At 45.1% G+C, this 22,030-nt stretch overlaps 1 protein-coding gene across 1 annotated transcript in view; it reads left to right on the top strand.

Annotated features, from left to right (window-relative positions):
• Positions 1 to 22,030, top strand: part of KLHL4 (kelch like family member 4) — a 924,273-nt gene that overhangs the window by 867,105 nt on the left and 35,138 nt on the right. The window lies entirely within an intron of this gene.

Genomic DNA, 22,030 nt, shown 5'->3' with positions numbered 1-22,030 from the left:
AGTTCAGTGTCTAATTAGCAGCAAACTCCTAAACACTGGTGACTGGAAAGATAATAACTGCCTCAGCTTTAGACGACAGATCAGTAGTCTTGCTGCATGTTTTTAAGTGTATTACACAGGAGCTTTGACTGGAGAATCTGGACCATCTTTCCTTCTTTTCATTCACATTACTTCAACTTTACTTTAAAGATTCATGTATTTCCAGCACTGGACCTCCCACATGAATCTTTTGTGAAATGTGTTAAGGTAAGCCACTTAATGTTAGTTTAAAATGACCCTCATCAGACGACTGTAAAGTTGTTCTTACTATCAGTGCGACTGAAGGTGTTAGGTGTATATATTGTCAAGATTGTTCATGGATTTGTCTGTTAGAGTAGGATGAATGTGATATCAAAGATGTTGAGATTGGTGGTTGTTTGATTAGACTATAGCAATTTCTTTTGAAATCAGAGTGGGCTTTTCCAAACTGTTGCAGTTCACACAGCACACTTTCCTAGCTATTCAAATTGTCTTATTAATTCACTTCAATGAGGTTGTGCAACTGAGGCTCATCCATGGTTAAAAAAATCATTTTAATTTTATTTTGCACTTGCAACCTGCACATCTGAGAGTGATTACTTAACTCTTAGAGTATGCAAAAGGTTTTTCATTTTTATCTTGTTTATAATGTTCTGAGGATGAAGCAGGACGATTGAAGATAGCCTAAAACAGCCAATATCTTTTCAGAGAATAGATATACATAAGGCAAGTGGTGGTATGTGTTTTTACATTTTATTTTCACATTAGTTGTGTCTGTATTGTCTTTAGAAATACATCAAAGTAGCAATCTGAACACCATGGACAACAATGAGAATAGGCACATAATAGTTTAGCTGGGCCAATCCCAAAAACTTCCAGACAACATCAGGACTTTCTTGAAGTTAAGTGTAGAAATACTTAAGGACGGAGATTTCGTCATGAATATGAGAAGCAAGAATTCAATAGCAGAAATCTAAATGTTGCAATCAATGTTTGGTTGTGCAAAGACTACTATATAATTGCAGGGTCTGTTGAGGGTGAAATTGTTCAAAAGGATTTGAAAAGATTGTCTGAGTAGGGGTCATTTTAGAGAAGATGCTGTACTTGTAGACTATAGTTTCTGTGCTACCTACTTTTGATGTTGATGTGCATGAGCTGTTCTTTGGGTGGATGATGTTCATTGAAAATGGAGAAGGTTTCACTGTGCAGCGGCAATCAATGTAGGTCTAAGAACAGGAGTTGTCAATACAAGAAGCATTTTTCTAGTCAATGTATCAGTAAGAAGATTAGCAAAAAACATGGGCATTGGAGGATAGGAATTATTTGGTTGTTAACAGTGTGTAAAAGTTGTATGGGTATTAGTAAGAGGGTTGCATGTCAGAAACAGTAGGAAACATCATCCTTATTGGGGTTGTAAATCTTTTCTGAAAAGTTTTTTGTAATAGAGAAATAGCCTGAGGACAGTCATATAGTTAGCCATTGCCAGAATATCAGGATCATGCTAATAAGAATATAAATTAGAGGGTAGGAAAGACCGCAAGACACCTCAGAAATTAAGGGTGAGACAAAAGCAAGGAGACAAAATTGTCACTGATACAAAGAGATGCAGAATGACAAACTGGGCAGCAGTAACAATTTCAAAAACAATACATTTGGGGTGTTTTTTCAAAAAGAACATTTACTAACCTGGCACTGATTTATACATGTACTGTAAGTTAGTGATCTTAGATTTTCTCTTAAGTTTCACTTCTTTGCATCCCTTTAGGATGGTAAATCCCCAGATTGTTTTCCTATTTGTTTTTGCTGATTGTTTGTGAAATTAACACTTAATAACATAGTTTGGATTGGTATAATCCTTAATGACATATTTAAGTTGTACATAAGACCCTGGTAAATGATACAATATGTGCTCAGAGCCTGGATATCAAATACCACTATTGGACTGCATCACCTGTTGTGTCGTACACTATAGTGGCACTGCAAACATGGCTTCAGGTCTACCATTGTAGTCTAATTGGAGCAGTGTAAAAACTGCAGTTCGACTTGGAAGAATAAACGCTTTTGACAGGTCTAAGCTTTCCTTGTAATAATAATGCGACACACTAAGTAGACCTTGTATCCCAGACAGGGTGTGCTTTAAAAGTAGGACATGTAGAAATGTAATGTTATCATCATGTACTTATAGTGATTAGTATCCTAAAGCTATTTTCACTGCAGGAAGGCTGGCTGGTCCTTATACAAATACTAGGTAGCAATATTAGATTTTAATTCTGCTATCTCATGACAGGAGCTAGATATGTACATGATTTAACAACTATTTTTAATAGCAATCGAAAGCTCAACTTATTGGCAAAGATATTTTTATATAATGTTAATGAAAAGTAGCTATTAGAAACTTGAATATTTCATCTCTGAAACTCATGTAGGCTAATATACACAAGCCGTTCCAACAGTTACCTACCAGGTAATTGCCCTTTACTGAGGAGTGAAAACTACCCTCAGAGCAGAGACAAAGGCCTGGGTATGGGTGTTTTTTTTTTTTTTTTAGCAGTTTGAACATTTGTAGTGTGCCCTGAAACCTAATTTACTTCAAGGTGGGCTCCTCAGTCACAGGCAGATGTGAGATGAGACCTCAACAGGCCCCTTCTGCTGTTCGCTCAGCCAGGAATCTACTAATCCTAGTGGGAGAGAAGCTGCCTTCAGAATTGTTCTGGAGTGGCCACAGATGAAGTGGCTGATCATTAACCTTGCTGGCCTTTGGGTGGGCACACAGGCTCTGCATAAGGGGAGAAGGGTTTTGGACTTGAGGTGTAAGGGGCACTCCGGTATAATTTGCAGTAGGACAGTTGGAAACTGTTGCTGCAGAAGTGGGTAGGGTTTCTTCTTAGCAGGCGAGTGCCAGACATAAATGTGCCATCCCCTGACAACCTCTTCAGAAAACTACTGAATCTGAGGAACATCAGAAGAGGACTGAATTGCTGTCTGTGATCTCAGAGAAACCCCGAATGACTGGGCCTGCTACATCTTGTACATCTTGTACTTAGGATAAAGAAGTGACTCCAAGGGCCATAATGTGACCTTCTCTTCAAGTAACAGGGATAAAACTAAGGGAGCCTTTGCCTGCAACTCCCCACCTGGGACACTGCTGTTGATCTATGGTGTAGTGATTCCTGACCCCAAGTGTTGTTACTGAGTTCCTGGAAGTCTTTGCCGTGTCTGGATGGATTTCTCTGACCAACCATGAAAACTTGGTACTGAGAAATGTTTTCAATTGCAAGACCTCTGGAGGACTGGGACCAACCTGCCAAGCCAATCCACCCATGGTGCATTTCTTATGGGCTGAAGCTGCAGCTTTCTCCCACTTACAGCAAATACAATTCAGCAGTTCCTTGTCCAGAAGATATCCAGCTTTGTGGTGCCATCTGCAGCTATAATCTGCAGCCTTGATCTGCTGAAGGATTTTAAGCCCCCAAAAAGAGACTAAGGTCCTCATTACTAGTTTGGTGGTCTTCGGGCAAGACCGCCATGGAAAACTCTGCCACCATCTCGCCAGTGTTGGCAGCACAGTGACCACCGTATTATGAGTTACAAACACCAAGCTGACAAAACACAGCAGGAAATCCAACACTGCCAGTGCCACTGACGATGAAAGAGTAGCTGTCAGGCTGCCAGCCTGCCAGCCTGCCAGCCTGCCGGCCTGCCACGCTGACACAATACTGGCCGCCATATTGTGAGTCAGATTACAGCACAGTGGAACATGTGCGGTGGGAAACCATAGACGGCGTGTACCGCGGCGGGCTAGAAAATCACCACCAATAGAAGGCAGCACCAGATTGGATAGTTCAAACACCCCACACCTGAAACACATACACACACTACACACACCTGTTCACTGCACCATAAAACACCCCCCATCTCATCCCCTCAAATCCTTGTTAATACTACCACAACCCAGAGATGCACGAACCACTGAACATTGACCACTGAATACACACGGTGCACGCACCCCCACAACATGTCACACCACAAGCACCCACCCTTCACCGACAATGAGTTGCAGTTCATGGTGGATGAGATTGTCAGAGTAGAGCCACAACTGATGGGAGCACAAGCCCAGCAAACATCAATGGACAGGAAAACCAGGCTATGGCAGAGGCTCGTTGATAGGGTGAACGCAGTCGGCAGCTACCCACGCACAAGGTAGGACATCAGAAGGAGGTGGAATGACTTCAGGAGGAAGGTCCATTCCATGACGTCCAGGCACAACATCACCCTGAACAAGACTGCTAGTGGACACCCTCCTCCTCCCCTAGACTTGACAAACTGGGAGGAGAAGGTCTTGGACATCATGCATCCTGAGGGCCTGACCGGAATCATTGGAGGGATTGATACTGGTAAGGAACCTACACCCCTACTGAGCATTAACCATTCCAGTCCTGCATGCCTCCGAAGCACCTACCACCACCATCATTTTACATCCCACAAGATTGCACCCTCCACCCTCACCCCACCTTCCTACTCTGCATGCCACATCACCCCTTTTTCCACCATCCACACACCACCCTGCACAATGTGTTCTAAACCTTCACCATCACCTCAACTGCCACTCCCACAATCCATCACTAGGCATGCCAGATCTGAGTCACACTCACACCTTACAATGGTGCACCTGCATGGACATTCATCCTACAACGCACCCAAACTGCTAGCCAACACCGCCTCACTACCTGTGCCAAATACAGCAATGTCAAACAGCAAACCCACAACTACAATTGATATGACAAGAATGGCCCAAAGGCCATTCACAATGCAGTGTCAGCATGGCTACAAATGTCATTGCCATCCCTGTGTAACGATTCCACCCACTGCAAGCGGCACACCATGACACTACAACGACATTTCCATGTACTAACTCTCACCCTTTCCTTCCACAGCTAACCCTGCTACTGCCATCCAGCAGAGGATACCAGGGTTAGACAGCCCTCCCCAGGATGAAAGGCCCAGTGGATGTCTGTACGACGACAAATTGCCTGGGCCATCTGGGGCGACAGGCCAGTACACCTCCAGCAGCACCAACCTAGACACCCCAGACTACAGCACCTCAGCTATCCTCTCCTCCCCATACCTGTGCCTCAGAAACCACTCAATTAGAGGTGTGCTCCATAGTACAGGGGCCTCAGTAAAGGGCACCCGCCCCAGGCAATGAAGGCCATAGTGCTACTGGAAGTGTGTACACTGTGCCAGGGGCACAGGCACAGAGGGCCAGGGCTAGTGGGAGGGGATCTGTGGTCCAAGGGAGGGGGCAGCAATAACATTAGACTGGCCAGGAGGCCCTCATCTAAGTCCCAGGTGCATACCACTAAACCCAGGACACCATGTCCCAGATCCTCACTACCCCTGCAAGAGACCCAAAGGCTATAGAGGGAGAACCATCAGGAGGCCATGCAGCAGTGTCAGACCCACAATGCCACCATGGCCTCCATAGTAAGGGTGTTGATGGAACGTACCTCGATCCTGTGTCAGTCCACCTCCCATCAGCAGACCCCTACTATTAGCCAGATAACATCTGAGCCCTATACGTCAGCCACTACCAGTGGAATGCAGGCCCTGCCACAGGACACGCAGGACACCAGCACCCCATCCCCTGTAGGTGAGGAGCCCCCATTCAAGCGAGGACGTCCAACCAGACATCCAGCCTCCACTGATGCCAAGACCAAGACCACCGCCAGGAAGTGAGCCACTTCAGAACATACCCCCTTGTGTTTCACAACAGCACCCTGTTGACTGTCCACTGTCATAACACCTTTTTCACATGGCCATCATACTGGACAACGACTCCCCACAGATGGGCTAGGTACTCTGATGATCCCACTCACCATGACCCTACTCATCAGCCCTTGCACTTGTATTATAAAAATAAACACCTTTGAGCACAGTTTCTGTCTACGTCTTTATCTACCATGAGTACAAAATATACAGCCATCACATTTGTAACAGGAAGACCATTGACCTTCCAATTTATGTGACAGTGCCAGAAGGGGGAGCAATCATTTACAAGTTCTGTAATACAGTTAACAGTGCTACATCTAAAGTAATGGGTTCAACCTATACCTACATTGAACAAACAACCCTGGTAGCAGCCCTGCACACAGCAGACATTACTACTGGTTACATAGCATGGCTTTGACACATACCTAAATGTCAGTGGAAGTTTTTTTGTATCAGCTCTGCTCTGGAATCAGCTGCATCCTCTCCATACACCTTCTCATCACCCCCCATGTCCTCTTCATCAGCCACTGGCACTGATGCACCCTCCTCAGCATCCAGCAAAGGGATGTGACGTCTCAGAGCCAGATTGTGTAACGTGCAGCACACTACAATGATCTGGCACACTTTTGCTGGTCTGTACAATAAGGCCCCTCCAGTAAGGTGCAGGCACCTAAATCTGGCTTTCAGCACTCCAAAGGTGCGTTCGATTACCTGTCGGGTCCTACCATGGGCCTCATTGAAATGGTTTTCTGCTGCTGTAGTCGGATGCCTGAGAGGTGTCAGTAGCCGTGGCAGGTTGATTTAACCAGAGTCACCTGTGTACACAGAGGTAATAGGCATATCGAAAACTGTAGGTAAATCTGGAAGGTGGTGTAGAGCGTGCAGAAGACACAGGCACACATATGACACAATAAATACCGATGAGCCAGGCACAATCCCTTTGCAGTGGTGCCTTCAGGTGTGGGATGCTGCTGTTCCATATTATGTAGGCCTCATGCACTGACCCAGGGACCCTGAGTGATGTAGAGGTCTGTGAGACATACCACCTGAACATTGGTTGAGTAGACATTTTTATGATTCCTAAACACCTGTTCACTCTTCCGGGGTGGCACCAGGGCAATGTGGGTCCCATCAATAGCCCCAATCACATGTGGCACATGTGCTACAGCATAGAAGGCTGCTTTCACAGTGGGCAGATCATTGTGTTGGGGGAACCTGATATAGCTGCCAGTATGTTTCAGTAGGGCACATAGTACATACTTCAAGACGTTACTGAACATGGGCTGGGACATTCTGGCAGCCCAGCCCACTGTTATTTGAAAGGACCTTAAGGTAAGGAAGTGGAGGACTGCCAACACCTGTACTGTGGGTGTGATGGCATTGGGATGACAAATACCAGGCCGCAGATCCAGCTCCAACAGCCTCACAAGCACCATGATGGTCTGACGGTTCAATTGATAGCACTGGATGACGTGCCTCTCTTCAAGGGTGGCAAGATCGACCAGGGGCCTGTAGACAGGAGCATTCCTCACCATCATTCTTCCACCGTACTTGGGAATAGGAGGGAGTGGCAATCATTATGTGCATAAAGGACTGTGTGGATGCAATAGAGCTGTGCACAGGTCACTATTAAACATCCACGAACCACCTCATAAACCCCCTCTGTACACATTGTAGAAGTAAAATGGCAGTCCTGCATGCACAGGACAGATGTAAATGGATGAATCCTGCCGGTGTAAAATGTCATGGCGGTAGGCGGTCGCACCTCCTCAATGGTTAACATGGTTGCCTATGGGAAACATGAGCCTATGTCGATCACCGCCAGCAATGACAGTGATGTCCATGGCGGCCGTGACCGCCATTTCATGTGCTCATGTTCACTTGACTCTTGGCACTCATGCTGAGAAGACCTCCACTGCATGTGCTGCTGTGTTCTGCCACTGGTAGCCAAGATGCCACGTGCTGCAGGGGATAGGGCCCCAGCCTTCTCACAGGAAGAGCTTGAGAAGCTTGTGGAGGGTGTCCTACCCCTGTTTGCCCAGTTCTATGAGGCACCAGGGCAGCAGTTAGTGCAGTTTGATTGTACTGTCTGTGAGTGGCACAAATGTGGATGGGGACCTTGGGACGAGAATGAGTGACTTGTTGAAGGACCTAGCTGAGGGCTGTGAGAACAGCTAGAAGGTTGAAATGTGCGTATGTTCAGGGGATGTGTTTTGTCCAATGCAGTCCCTAAGATGCAACGCTACGTGACTGTCTCGTTTTCTCTGTGTTATCCATGCAGGTGAGTGCCCATCAGAAGAAGGGCATCTGACGTGCAATCGGCAAGCAAAGGTGGACCGCAGGGGTCCATGCCCAGCGGAGCACCCACTGCAGGAAGTGGGGGGATGATCTGAGACGCTGGGCGAGGAAGACCAGTGAGGCCCAGCTGGGGTCGTCCTCCCAATGAGGGAGGGGTGCCTTTCGGATCCTGACCCTCCCTTATGTCCAGCATTTTGGCGGTGGCGTACCTTGAGTTGGATGGGCGCTTGAGGGCTGCACAGCAGCCACAATGGGGTGGGTTTATATTCATACTTAGGTTTTGTGGTGTGTGATAGGTGCAGCCTGTGCAGTGTGTGAAGGCTGTGAGATGTGTGCTAGGTAGCTACTGTCTGACAAGGCTTGGGATACATAGAGGCCGGATGGGCTACATACATGTGTTCATATGTCCTGCAGGATGTGAGTTGAGGTTGACTTTACTGTTAAGTGGCATCGATGACAGGGCAACTGTGTAATAGATGAGGAGGGTTTTTGATGTGGGAAGGGTTCCTGCTTCTGGAGTTCACACACATTGTACTCCCAACTATCGAAGCAGTGTTGCTGGGGCAATATCCCTATCTGCTGTCTGCTGTCATCTGGTGTATGTGTAGTCTGCGAAGTCTGAGGTTTCACATCATATAGCTATAATAGCTATAAGTGCTTGGGTTATGTGGCTGTGCAAGTATGCCTCCAAATGCCTGTAGAGTATTACGTTTGAGTCTAGTGATCGTATAAAGCCATGAGTCAATGGGGTGGGTCATGTGCATGACTGAGGTGGTATGCATGGACTGTCATTACAGTGGCATGTGTGTGTGAAGGCATGGCATGTAATGACATGGCACTAGAGTATATTGTAGTGACTTGTATGTGGCAGTTGTGCTGGCATGCTCCCTGTTTCTCTTTCTCCCACCGTGTCTCTCTCTGCCCCACCCTTCCTCCCTCTCCTACTCTTTCTTTGTGCGCAACAGCATCCTCTGGCAAAGGAGAAGGGGCACTGACGAGTGGGAAAGCTGCATCCCACGGGACCCAGGAGGCTGATACCTGTGGAGACAAGGGAACCAGTGGGTCAGAGGGCCAGTGGAACACCACGAGGGAGACAGGAACATCTACACCATCTTCTGTTTTTTCCTCTGATGATGACTCCCTGGTGGTGGCGGAACCTTCAAGCCCTATGCCTGTACCATCCTTGTCCGCCATCCCCGTTAACAGCACCACCCTCCCTGTAGCTCCTGACCTCGGTGCCCGTGCCTGGTCACAGAGGAGGGTGGGCATCTCCTTCGCTGCAGGCATCTCTGCCCCTGTCCCAGTCAGCCATGCTACCCTCAATGAGGAGGCTGTTGACCTCCTGAGGTCCATCTCCGTTGGGCAGACAACCATTGTGAATGCCATCCAGGAACTGGTTTCCAGATGCAACAGTCAAATGCATTCCTGGAAGGCATTCACGGTGCCCTGTCTGCCCTTCAGAGATCATTTTAGGCTCTGGCCTCCTCATTGATGGCAGCCAGTGTTCCTTCTTCTTCCATCCCCCTCCAACTGCCTGTTCCCATTCCAACATCCCTCTCCCATTTCTCATCCAAAGCACACTTTCATTTCAGCATGCATCCCCTCCAATCAATCAATCAATCAATCAAATGTATAAAGCGCGCTACTCACCCGTGAGGGTCTCAAGGTGCTAAGGGTGGGGATCACTGCTGCTCGAAGAGCCAGGTCTTGAGCTGCCTCCGGAAGGTGACGTGGTCTTGGGTGGTCCTGAGGTGGGCGTGGAGGGAGTTCCACGTCTTGGCTGCCAGGTATTAGAAGGATCTCCCACCCGCAGTAGTACGGCGGATGCGAGGGACGGCGGTGAGTGCGAGGCTGGTGGAACGAAGAAGACGGGTGGGGGTGTAGAAGGTGAGACGACGGTTGAGGTATTCGGGGCCCTTGTTGTGGAGGGCTTTGTGTGCGTGGGTGAGGAGCCTGAAGGTGATCCATTTGTTGATTTGGAGCCAGTGCCGGTGTCTCAGGTGGGCGGAGATGGGGCTGTGGCGGGGTACGTCGAGGATGAGGCGTGCAGAGGCATTTTGTATTCGCTGAAGACGTTTCTGAAGTTTTGCGGTGATTCCTGCGTATAGGGTGTTTCCGTAGTCTAGACGGCACATGACGAGGGCGTGGGTCACAGTTTTTCTGGTGTCAGTGGGGATCCAGGGGAAGATCTTTCGGAGCATGCGGAGAGTGAGGAAGCAAGAGGAGGACACGGCGTTGACTTGTTTGGTCATGGTGAGAAGGGGGTCCAGGATGAATCTGAGGTTGCGTGCGTGGTCTGAGGGGGTCGGTGAGTTGCCCAAAGCCGTGGGCCACCAGGAGTCATCCCAGGTGGACGGGGTGTTTCCGAGGATGAGGACTTCCGTTTTGTCTGAGTTCAGCTTCAGGTGGCTGATTTTCATCCATTCTGCAACGTCTTTCATTCCATCCTGCAGGCTGGTTTTGGCGGTGGCTGGGTCTTTGGTGAGGGAAAGTATCAGCTGGGTGTCATCGGCGTAGGAGATGATGTTGATGTTGTGTTTGCGTGCAATGTCGGCGAGAGGGCTCATGTAGACATTGAAGAGAGTCGGGCTGAGCAAGGAGCCCTGTGGGATGCCGCAGATGATCTCGGTGAGAACCGAGCGGAACGGCGGGAGGTAGACTGTTTGGGAGCGGTCAGAGAGAAAAGAGGCGATCCAATCCAGGGCCTGTCCTTGGATACCGGTGGAGCGGAGGCGGGATATTAGGGTGCGGTGGCAGACGGTGTCGAAGGCAGCCGAGAGGTGGAGGATGATGAGGGCAGCTGTTTCTCCGTTGTCCAGTAGAGTTCGGATGTCGTCTGTGACTGCGATAAGGGCGGTTTCCATGCTGTGGTTGGCCCGGAATCCGGATTGGGATACCCAGAGTGCAAGAACCATCAAATGCACCACAAATGCCACCACTGCCATGCACAAACCCAACATTCAGAAGCACACACATCAACTCACTACACTGAATCCCCCACCTCCTCCCTCTCACAGTCACTTCACCACCCACACATGCAGACACCACATCATCAGTCCCAGGTCCAGACACATGTGCCATCACTGCTACCATCACAACAACAGCAGAACCCCATTTATGCACCCCATACACCACATCCACACCCACCACAACAGTCAACACAACCACATGCAGCACATCCACCCTACCTGCACACACCACCCCAACATTCACTCACACATCCCCCTGCCATCTCCCTGTGTCTCCTCCACCCCTCCTCCCAGTACACCTTTATGGCCACGCTCATCCACCCAACACACACTCAGCACACACATATCATACACCCACGCACCAGCACCCATATCACATCCACGTACAAACCTGTCAACCATCCCCTCTCCCTCAACTCCCAAACACCTAACCCATGACCTACCCACTGCCCCTGAAAAAAGATTACTGCATGAGTTTTCCCTGTTCCCATCTCCTGGTGCAGTCCCTGTTCCTCCCGGACGTCCTGCTACCCTTCCCAGACCCCTGCCTTCCACCTCCCTGTCCTCCTCTGGGCTGATCCATGCCCCACAATCAGCAGTGTGCAGTGCTTGGGCAGCACAGGGGCCTCCTGCCCAGCACCATCAGAATGTGCACTGTCTGCTTTGCCAACAGTGGGCATTCCAATGGTGCTGAAGTGCTATGTGTTGTGAAGTACCCCCTTTTGGATAGTCACCATCCACGTTTGGCTGTCAGATGCTGTTGTTTTGACCTGTCAGTGTTCTGAGGCATGCTAACCATGTGCCACTACCAATCCTCTTTCACTTAAATTGTATGTCAAACTTCATAGGCCAATTGGCAAGAACCTTACTACCCCTGTACGTTCCTAGTACATGGTTCTCAGGGTACCCAATGCAAAGGTGTAGAAGGTGGTCACCAGGACTGCATCACCAAATATGCCACCCTGAGCACCCCAAGTAAAAGAGACACTGCAGAGCTGCCATGTCAGCCAGCACAAGCAGCCTGTTGCTCTAGTGAGTCTCTGCCCACACCAGGTGCACGCAGAGTTCCTGTCATTTCCCATGGTCAGGTCAGTCACCCGTAAGGCAGGCCCCCACTAGCCCAGGGGCAGGGTACACTGTCCCATGAGTGAGAACATATATGCAGGAGCATACATGCTCCTGTGCTGGCATTTCAAATGTAATGCTGGCCTGAGTAACCGGCAGTCAATTGGATAACATGGGACGGCATCTGACCACTGCTCAGATGTCCAGTTCTGCTACGGCCAGGCCAAATTCCATCATGTTTGGTATCAAACACTGCGCTTTTTCACCCTGAACATAATGCCCATGTTTTGGATTAAAAAGTAGATGCCCAGGTGGCACCCTTAGTAGGTGCCCACAAAGTTATTGAGTCCTGCACTGTTTGTACTGTTTTGGCGGGCCCTCCCGAGCCTCTGCCATCATAGACAAGAGTCTGACCTCCTGCTTGTGGTACTATCACCTTGGCAGGATGAAAGACAAAGGGCCTGAGCAAGAAGGAGGTCACACCTCCTCCCTCCCAGACTGGCTAGTGAGAAAAGCATCAGGGGGATGAGCCTCAAAGGCTTTCACCTCCTTTGATGTGTAAGTAACTGTTCCTCCATTGGAGGACAAAGCCCTTTAAAATCTGCTTGGTGAGGCAGGAGGGAAATTAGCTATGCAGGAGGGGCGTGCCCTCCAAAAGACTAGCCACACCTTGAGGGTTCTACCATCTTGGCAAACTCTAACAATAGTGGGTTCTGGGTAGAAAAGTGACACACTCCCACAGGAAGTTATAAGTTCAGGGGTGGATTATCCACAGGACTATTAGCCCATTGTCTACTGTCCCTCACCCCCTTAAATGTCCCCTAAACCAGGATTTAAGGGGCTCCCCTTTTACCAGAGCTCAGATTGTACCTGGAAAAGAAGAAAGAAGCACAAAGAGATGTCTACACCAACAATAGGACCTGGACTCCAGCCTCAGCACAAAGAAGAGGTCATGGAGTGACCTAAGGAGGCAAGTAGTGGAACCGAGTGTGCAACATGTGCCCAAGGTGATGACTCATTGGTCCCAGCAAGAGGGACCCCAGTGGACACCGAGAATCCAAGGAAGACTTCCCTGACTGGTGGTACCAGTCCCCTGTAACTTGCAGGAGTAAAGGTGGGCTAAAATTGAAGATATGCGAACCAACAGGTTATGCGTGTTTGAGCGTAAGGAAACTCGGTGCCCAGCATTCAAAGAGTGGGAATAAGGCCAGTACCGAGTTTCAAGCCTTTGATCCCCGCCAAGTGACCTCCACCCTCTAGAAAGCCCATGGACCACCCTTGCAGCTACCAAGGCTTGCCTGTCACCTGCCCAGAAACAAATGGGGCACCCCTCAGCATAGAGACTGATATCGCCAGTGACCCCTCTCCTGTGGGTTTTTAGCCTGAAGGATGTTACTTTGACTGGAGCAGCAAAACATCTTTGGCCCAATTAGCCCCATGATTGACAGTAAGGAGCCACTTCTTCACCCAGAGCCAACAGATGAGGTGTTGAAGATCAAACTGTTGATTCCTGGTCCTGCCCCCCCCAAAGACTGCTATAACTGAAGGGTAGAGTGTGAGTCCACCCCCAAGTCCAGTTTTGCAACACAGTGCAAAATGCATCAACCACTGCAGACCGCTCAGCACGAAGGACAGACAAGTCACCTCTGCAACCAGACTCCCTGGGCAAGGTTACAAAAGTCTGACTCTTGAATCTTACTCTAGGTCCCCGCAGAACCTAAAGTTTCCGTGGGTTTGTCAGAACTCACCCTACAAGTGCTGTGTACACACTGCTATTTTCCACATTGACTTCAATGGAAGCCTTTAAATCTAAAGTACTGTATTTTCTAAAGACTTACAAATTCACAACTCCAGTTCTACAAAATCTACAAATTTCATTTTGGTATCTAAACTAAGATTAAAATGTAATCTATATTTCTAAATTGGTGTCGGATTTTTATTGAGTCGCGTTACTTACTTATCGTCCATGTTAGTAATGCTTTACACCTGTTCCTCTAAGTAGCCTGACTGCTCTTTGCCACATTACCAGGACTGAGCTAGGGGTTGCTGAGAGCAAATCTGAGGTCCACTACTAGGCATTGTGCTGTTATTCCATGGCAAGACTACTTAGTGATACCATATAATACCTTCACCTTGCTACACTAAGATATTGACCTCAGCTCCCTTAAGGGAGCCAAGACCAATATCGTAGCACTGTTCGGACCGGTCAGCCCAACTGAAACCATGTACAGCAATGTTCCCACAAGTCAGACCAGCAGGAACATTATAATATGCTGGGGGGGAGTCATTGCCATGGCAGTGACATCCTCCCCGCGTGTTTGGCGGTCCCACAGTGGGACTGCCAAACTCATTATGAGGCCCTTAGTCCCAAGGTAAAACCTCCAACTGAGTCAAACCTAGTTTCAGTGTCTAACCCATGCTCCATCACGATCGGCTTCAAATCATGCCCAGGTCCTGGTCTATCACAACTGGTTGACTACAGTAGACACCTAACACATTTTTACACTATTTTTATTTAAAACTTTGAAAATTCATATCCCCAGTTCCATTAGTGGATTTTTGTAATGTTTGTGCCATTTTATTTATTAAAATGTTATCAATTCTTTTTCAATTTGGGATTTTTATTTGTTATGTTTTGACTTCATTACTGGTTTGATACTACATAAGTACTTAACACATTGTCCTAAGTTAAGCCTGTTTGGTCTGTGCTATGGCTACCAGGGAGTTGAACTTAGGTTAATTTAATTACTTTGAAGGTTCACCATGACAAGCATTTCATTTATTACTCACGTTGGATAGTCCCCCCCCCCCTTTACTAATAATACGATGTCCTACAAAAGTGGTTAGGAATATAGCACACAAATTTGCACAAATCCTCTTAAGTGTACATTTTTAATTCATTCAACAATTTTAAGTGCATGTTCTCCACTTATCTGCACAATTTACTTGTAAGTGAAATTTCGAGATGTAACTGCTGCAATAGCTGTGTTGCACAAATCATCTAATTTTTCAGGAGGAAGGAGAAAGAAAAAGGTTTGTGAGCATATTTTTTAATTGGCAGAAGAAATGATTTATGAAGTTAATTGATAGAAATGTGCAATGTCTCCCTTCTTAAATGTAGGTAGCAAGTAAATGTTCTCATAAATGCAAAATTAAGGCTAAGAAAACAGTCTTAGTTGTCTGTTTATTGTGAATGCCATGCACTTTGGGTTTTTTCTTGATACAGTAGCGGGTTAAGTCTGTTTGGGAAGGGAAAGGAAGTAAACACTCCAACATGGCATAATTGATAAGAGTCTCCAGTTTTTAAACAATTGAGCCCAACATTTTTTTGCCCATTTCATGCAATACAGGTTGGACTGTCTTATCTTTCTATGTGTGATGACTCCACAGTCGTAATATACTATTATTAAAAGACCCATATGAAGATCAAACAATCATAAACTTCCCCAAAAGTGTAACATCACCTTTGTGAATCAGGCCCTTTATTGCTACAATTAAAAGACTGCTCGATAAGAGCCAAGGCAACATTCATATTGTGTAAATATAATTGCTCACTGTTGTTACATTATTAGAGAAAACAGTTTTGCATATTTGTTATACATGAAAGCTTACCAGTAAAATACCACTGCAGGGTATAACCACTGCCCCATTACGGCGCAGACAAAAAGAAAAACATATTTCGTTTTCGGAGGCTCATAGATGGAATGTAGCTTGCATGCAATGGGTATTGCTGGAAGCCTGAATACTAAAACAGAAAATATTTATAACAAGCAACCGAAAACAAGATCTTGAGATTACATGCATTTATTTATGAGAAAAATGTACTACAACATCATGCAAAATTAATTCCGTGTAGAGAGATGATGACACTTTGTACAAGTGTACTTGCATGCTGTAAGGTATGTGTAAATCTCAGGGTCAAACCAATAGATACAAAAGCAAAAACTAGGCCTTCTGCTTTCTATACTCCCCTGTAACACCAAAAGCATCACTAATGGCCTGATTTAGAAAGGTTTCTTCCAGATGTCAAGTATGGGGATGTCTCGAACGTGGTGTAATGTATACATGTATAATTAGCACCTGATTTACTAAGTGTACCTACAAATAAATGTATGCTTTATTTTTTTTTATAAATGTCCTATTCCTAAAGGTTCATACTATGTACGTGCACTCGGTATTAGAAAATAAACTTGTCAGCTTTTTTTGTTGTTGTAAATACAGTGATTTACGTTTGATAACTCCAAAATACTGAATTTACGCTAGGTAGCTTGAAAAGCAAAGTAAATAAGGAACATTTTAGTAACATTGGTATAGGCATTTCATAATATATACCTATTTTTGTGAAGGGGACATATTATTGTAACAAATGATTCACTAAGTGTATGTAAAATAAAGATATGCTTTATATACTTTTTTTTTACAAATGTTCTAACCCTAAAGGTTCATACTGTGCACAAAACATAGATGTGCACTTGATGTTATAGAAGAAACCTATCACCTTATTTTTTAGTGAACACAGTGATCAGCCTGCAGTTCTGAAAAGCATATGATAATATGAAGCTAGCTTTTCCCCTACGTTGACCATAACTACACATGTTTTTTTTGGAGGTATGGGAGGAAGTATATTATTAGTTGGGGAGGATGATATTCCACCAAAGGTAATTAATGTCACAACTTCTGTTATGTCCAATAATATTTCAGGAATTTAAACTTAGGCTCAGCTCTTGGTAACTACTGCACAAAGCAGGCAGGCAGGCTCAATATGTAAAGCATTTAGAAGTACCAAAACAATAAAGAGCTACACCCCCAAAATTATAAATAAATAAAAGTGCTAAGAATCAGCCACAGTTATGTGGGCGTGCTTGACTGGGACATAAGCACGATTTAAGGCCAACCACTTTGGAGCATGGGTTGGATACACAAACCAGGGTTTTGTCAGTGTAAGCTTTACCTTCTGGTCATACTTTCTGATATGGAAGTCAAAAATCCTTAGCGGGGCAGGGATTCAGGCTGTGGGCCCAGAAGGCCAGATAGCCATAGGATAAGATCCCAGAAGCTGTTGACTTTTGGTGGGAAATCTCCAAGTAGAGAAATTAAGGATTCACACCCATTGAAGATCCTTCGATATATGAACACTTTTGACGCTTTCGCCCGGTAAATATTTGTGCATTTGGACTTAATCACTTTGATGAAAATGGTATTCCTCCAGAGGGGCGAGGGTGCAAGCTTTAGCTGAACAGGGATTCCTGAGGTCAAATACCTTCTCCCTCCCGCTGAAATGGGCTTGCAGCAGTGTAAAAACTCCAAAACTGGAGCAACTTGAATTTTTGGGCCCAGCATCAATGGACCTTTTTTGAATGTACTTGGCAAGGTTGTCCCAATCCTCCAGTGAACTTTGAGCTAAAAACATTCTATGTCCCAGGTTTTTAGCATGTTAACAAGAGTACAGTTTGACATGTCCAATGACCCCAGGACCTCATGAACAGGACTTAGGGGTCAACACTCATGTCAGCAGAAGTCACCTGTTGGAACTGGTCAGCTGGACTTTTCAAGGAAAGGGTTTCTTGTGGATTGTTGTACTGGTGTAGCTTAACGGGAGGTCAGGCAACTGACCTTGGTGATCACTTCTTATGTCCTGGGTACAAAAAGGAACAGGTCAAGCCTTTCAAGTCTTCTCACAGGTCTCAACAGCAGGTGCAACTCTTCTTCTGTCTTCCACAGGTCCATTTGTTTTCTGAAGAGGGTGCATGGGGCTGCTACATTTATGCCTGACACTACCTTGTGGGTAGGGGTGATACCTGTGCCTTCCCCAACCAATTTGGAAAAGTTTCCAAAAGTCCCTAGGAGTAACCCTACCCATTTTTGCAGCATTTCCTTTTGAAGGCCAGTCAAATGGGTTTTTAGAGCATTTAGGCAGGGGAAACGTAGCGTTCTAAAGTGTCTTTTGCAATGTATTTATTATAAATCCAACTTTACCAGTGAATTGGGCTTGTAATAAATATGTCAACACATGTAAAATGTATTCTGTAGCTGTTTCTTAGGAGGAGGTACAACTACTACATTTAATATTGTATCCTAATACTTTCTACAGAACAGCGAACCCTGATACAATAAAATTCGCTTTTGGGATCTTTCCACTGTATGGACATTTTTAACATTAAATATTTACATGCCCTGCTTTTAAATACAATTCACCCTGCCATATCGGCATTAAGGCCTACTTAAGGGGGGACTTATTAATATTTAAAATGAGGGTTTAGGACTGTCATAAGAGGTCATTTTGACAGGTCGAATTTGCAGTTTTAAAACAGCAGACAGGCTGCAATGGTAGGTCGGAAGTCATGTTCGCACTGCCAGTGTGGTGGGTAGCACCTTGTGTTCTGCAGTCTTCTAGTGACATCTAGCATACAGGCTTTGGGTACTCTTTGTACCATATACTAGCAACTTATAAGTAAGTTAAATGTGCCAACTCGGAGCAGCCTCTTTCAGCATGTTTTAGGGGCTCAATTACATGCATTTGGGCCTGGTTAGCAGAGCCCCAGTGAGAGAGTCACAAACAGCAGCATCAGTTCAATAAGAATGAATATTTGTATAGGATTTTCTAAAAAGAAAAGAAAATCCAAATTACAAATATTTTCCCAGCCTTACCTTTACATATGTTGCATACTATGAAAAAATATAACTGTTTATGATAAGGAAGATAGAGGCAAATTTATTTAAAGTTGATGAATACTTTCCTCTCTCACTTTAAAAAACACATGCATTTTCTTTAACCAGACCTTTCTTCCTTCACCTCCATGTGGAAACCAGGGTAATTGATCCTCATGTCATCGGATGCAACTATACCTGGGCATTTTAGATGTGTGCAGATAAGCATAGGATATGCATTAATAACTAAACAATTTTTATTTGGTTTTTTCAATTATAGAAATTAGCAGTTGTAGCATGATGAGAAACCAAAGTTAATTACCTGTACAAACAATAGGCTAATAGTGAATTGCATTGAAACCATAAGCTAGGAGTGAATTGCAATGTCTTCTAGTGATGTAAAATGTCAGGATCCTTCAGCTACCTGCTGCTGTATAAAATTGTCTCCCTATGTGCTCTGAAATGACAATGATTTATATGGGTGAGTAGTAGAACTTGGAAAAAGAAACATGGGGGGTCATGAGCGATAATGGTGTAAAACTGAGAAAAATAATTTGCGGGTTCACAGAACAGGTGTGAACTCTGACATATTGTGGTGGAGTAGGAGGGTAGCCAGGGACCTGCAGCCTTTAAATTTGATACGAGGAGGGTGTGAGATTCTCTTCAGCCTGTTCATTGTATTATATAATCATTATATTCCAGGCAGTGGCTATAGGGCATATTCAACAGGCCTCCTCCCAATGCAGTGCAGTACTTTCTGCCTCTCCCTATGTAAGAAATCCTTACACCACTGGAAGAGGGCCGGAGGTGCTGGGCCCGCCAGTGCATAATTAGTAGTTGCTTGGCCAAAAGGAGGGCGAGGTTTGTGAAACACACCCGTACCCTGTGATTTTTTTTGTCTGTGGTAGATATCTAAAAAGGTAGCCTTCCGTGAATTTAACATGGTGAGTTCTGTGACTGTGGTCAATGAAGCATGCTCTTTGTGCCAAAAACTTGCTATGCTGGGGCAGGACCAGCATATACATTCATGAATGTTTCAGAATAGCCACAAATTACACTTGAAAGGGTATTTACTAGGACAGATCATTATATAAATTATGTCAACAATTTGTGAAATTTCTGGGTTTTGAGTTATAAAACAATTGCATTATAAGTAGAACATTCACATTAATGAACTTCCATATATATATGAGTGTCGGTTAAGCAGAAAATGTGTTGTTGAGAGTCATTTTTATTTTGACAATTTTCTATATCATTCTTGCTCACCATATGCATGGGATTTGCCCAGCCGCTCACCACACACAGCCCAGGCAACAAGTAGATGTGTACCTTGGTAGAAAACCTTTGGGTCCCTAAAGCATACATTTTAGTTAAGTTGTGATATATTTTACAAAACTGTCTGTACTTACTTTTATAAGACTGAGGGCCTTATTTAAGAGGTCCTAGCAGCACACTGTGCCACCGGAGCATCATTTTTTCCCCACCCAACACCCATGGAACACGAAGGAATCTGACGCATTCCCAGATTAACAAGTCTGAGAATGCATCAGATTCCTATGCCACCTCAGGTGGCATAAGAGTGAGGCAACGGGGAGAAATATCTTTATTTCTCCCCATTTTTTCCTCTTTCCATGTATGCTGCATTAGGCAGCACACATAGAAGGAGGAAAACACCTTTTGTGATTGTTTTTGTGCAGGAAGGGACACCTCAGGTGGCATAAGAGTGAGGCAACGGGGAGAAATATCTTTATTTCTGCCCATTTTTTCCTCTTTCCATGTGTGCTGCATTAGGCAGCACACATAGAAGGAGGAAAACACCTTTTGTGATTGTTTTTGTGCAGGAAGGTGTCCCTTCCTGCTCAAAAATCAATCATCCCACAGTACAGGCACCCTTGCACCATGGTGCCTGTTTTGGCCCATGGCAACAATTTGTGTGCCACCAAAGGGGGACAGGACAGAAATGTGCTCTATCTTGTAGATGTGGCACATTTTTCCCCTTTCCCGGTGACACAGGGTGGCACTACATGGCACTTGCTGAGTCGCCCTGCACTACGGGCCTTGTAAATGAGGCCACAAGTGTTCAAATTTGTCATCCGCATTCAGTTCACCCTCACCTCTCTAAACACATCCCTGTAACACATTGAGGTGTAACATAGTAGAAAACATGTGAATGCCTGAATGAAATACGCGTCCTTTAGCTTCGCAGATCCATGTCACTTCTTACTCTTTTATATGCAGAATATACCTTATGGAAGCGCAAGTTATATTATAACTGGTGTAAATCAGCCCTAAATCAAACTGTTTACATTGGATTGAGACACTCTGAAGCAATGAAAGTCAGTGGCAAGTTCAGAAAGCTTTTCCAGATTACATCTGACTATGGAGGACTGAGCCAGAAAGCACTTCTGTTAGCAGCTGTCTTAGAAGATGCGTCTTACTCCAGACATAGATGTGCCTGATTCATGAACTTGTAGGATTAAACATGCTTACTCATGAATTCGGTTCACAAAGTTTCATTTTTCTGAATAAAGATTGCCTTGGCTTGAAAAGACTGTACTTAAACTATTACAAATTTCTCGAGCAGAAGTTTAAGAAAGGTAAATTACTATTTTATTCCACAACACAGCTTCAATAAACCAGTCTTCATGCACGTTGATGCTGCTGTTCTGTTGAATATATATTTGTGAATTGCAAAAAAACAGTCGTTGCTGTGGTAGTAGAGAAGACACAATTGGCTATTTCAGTTTGATTAGTTCTCTGTATGATTTATTTCTAGCTTTGTAGTTAAGTTTACGGCCACACATCTGTCTGAAACGGATGTATTTTTTCATTAAATGAGGAAAAAATGAATATAAAAGGGGAATGACTAGTATATTTTTTATGCAATGTCTTTTCCTGTAATGCATACATTGCAAGATTTTACTATTCGTTGTTTGTGGCGAAAAACCCTGACGATTAGCAGCACATAAGGTTTTCTGGTATTGCTGGAGTCGGTGGAGAAAAATACTTTTGATTATTTTTGCAGTATTCTTTCACTGCCATCTGGTGGAAGAATGAAGCAGTTCACTTTTTTCCGTTTTAGCTTAATTAAATATAAAGGAAAAAAGACCACTTTCATAGCACATTATACCATAAATATCGGTGTTTTTCTGACTAAATAGAAGAGGCCACTAGTTGTCATTATTGTTTTCATGAGATATACCTGTTTGTATTATACACCTTTTTAGACAATACCTGTGGTAAACTGGCTATGCATGAAAATC

Source organism: Pleurodeles waltl, chromosome 2_1 (genome assembly GCF_031143425.1).
Source record: "Pleurodeles waltl isolate 20211129_DDA chromosome 2_1, aPleWal1.hap1.20221129, whole genome shotgun sequence".
Classification (NCBI taxonomy): domain Eukaryota; kingdom Metazoa; phylum Chordata; class Amphibia; order Caudata; family Salamandridae; genus Pleurodeles; species Pleurodeles waltl.
This window is presented reverse-complemented; position numbering and strand designations above follow the sequence as displayed.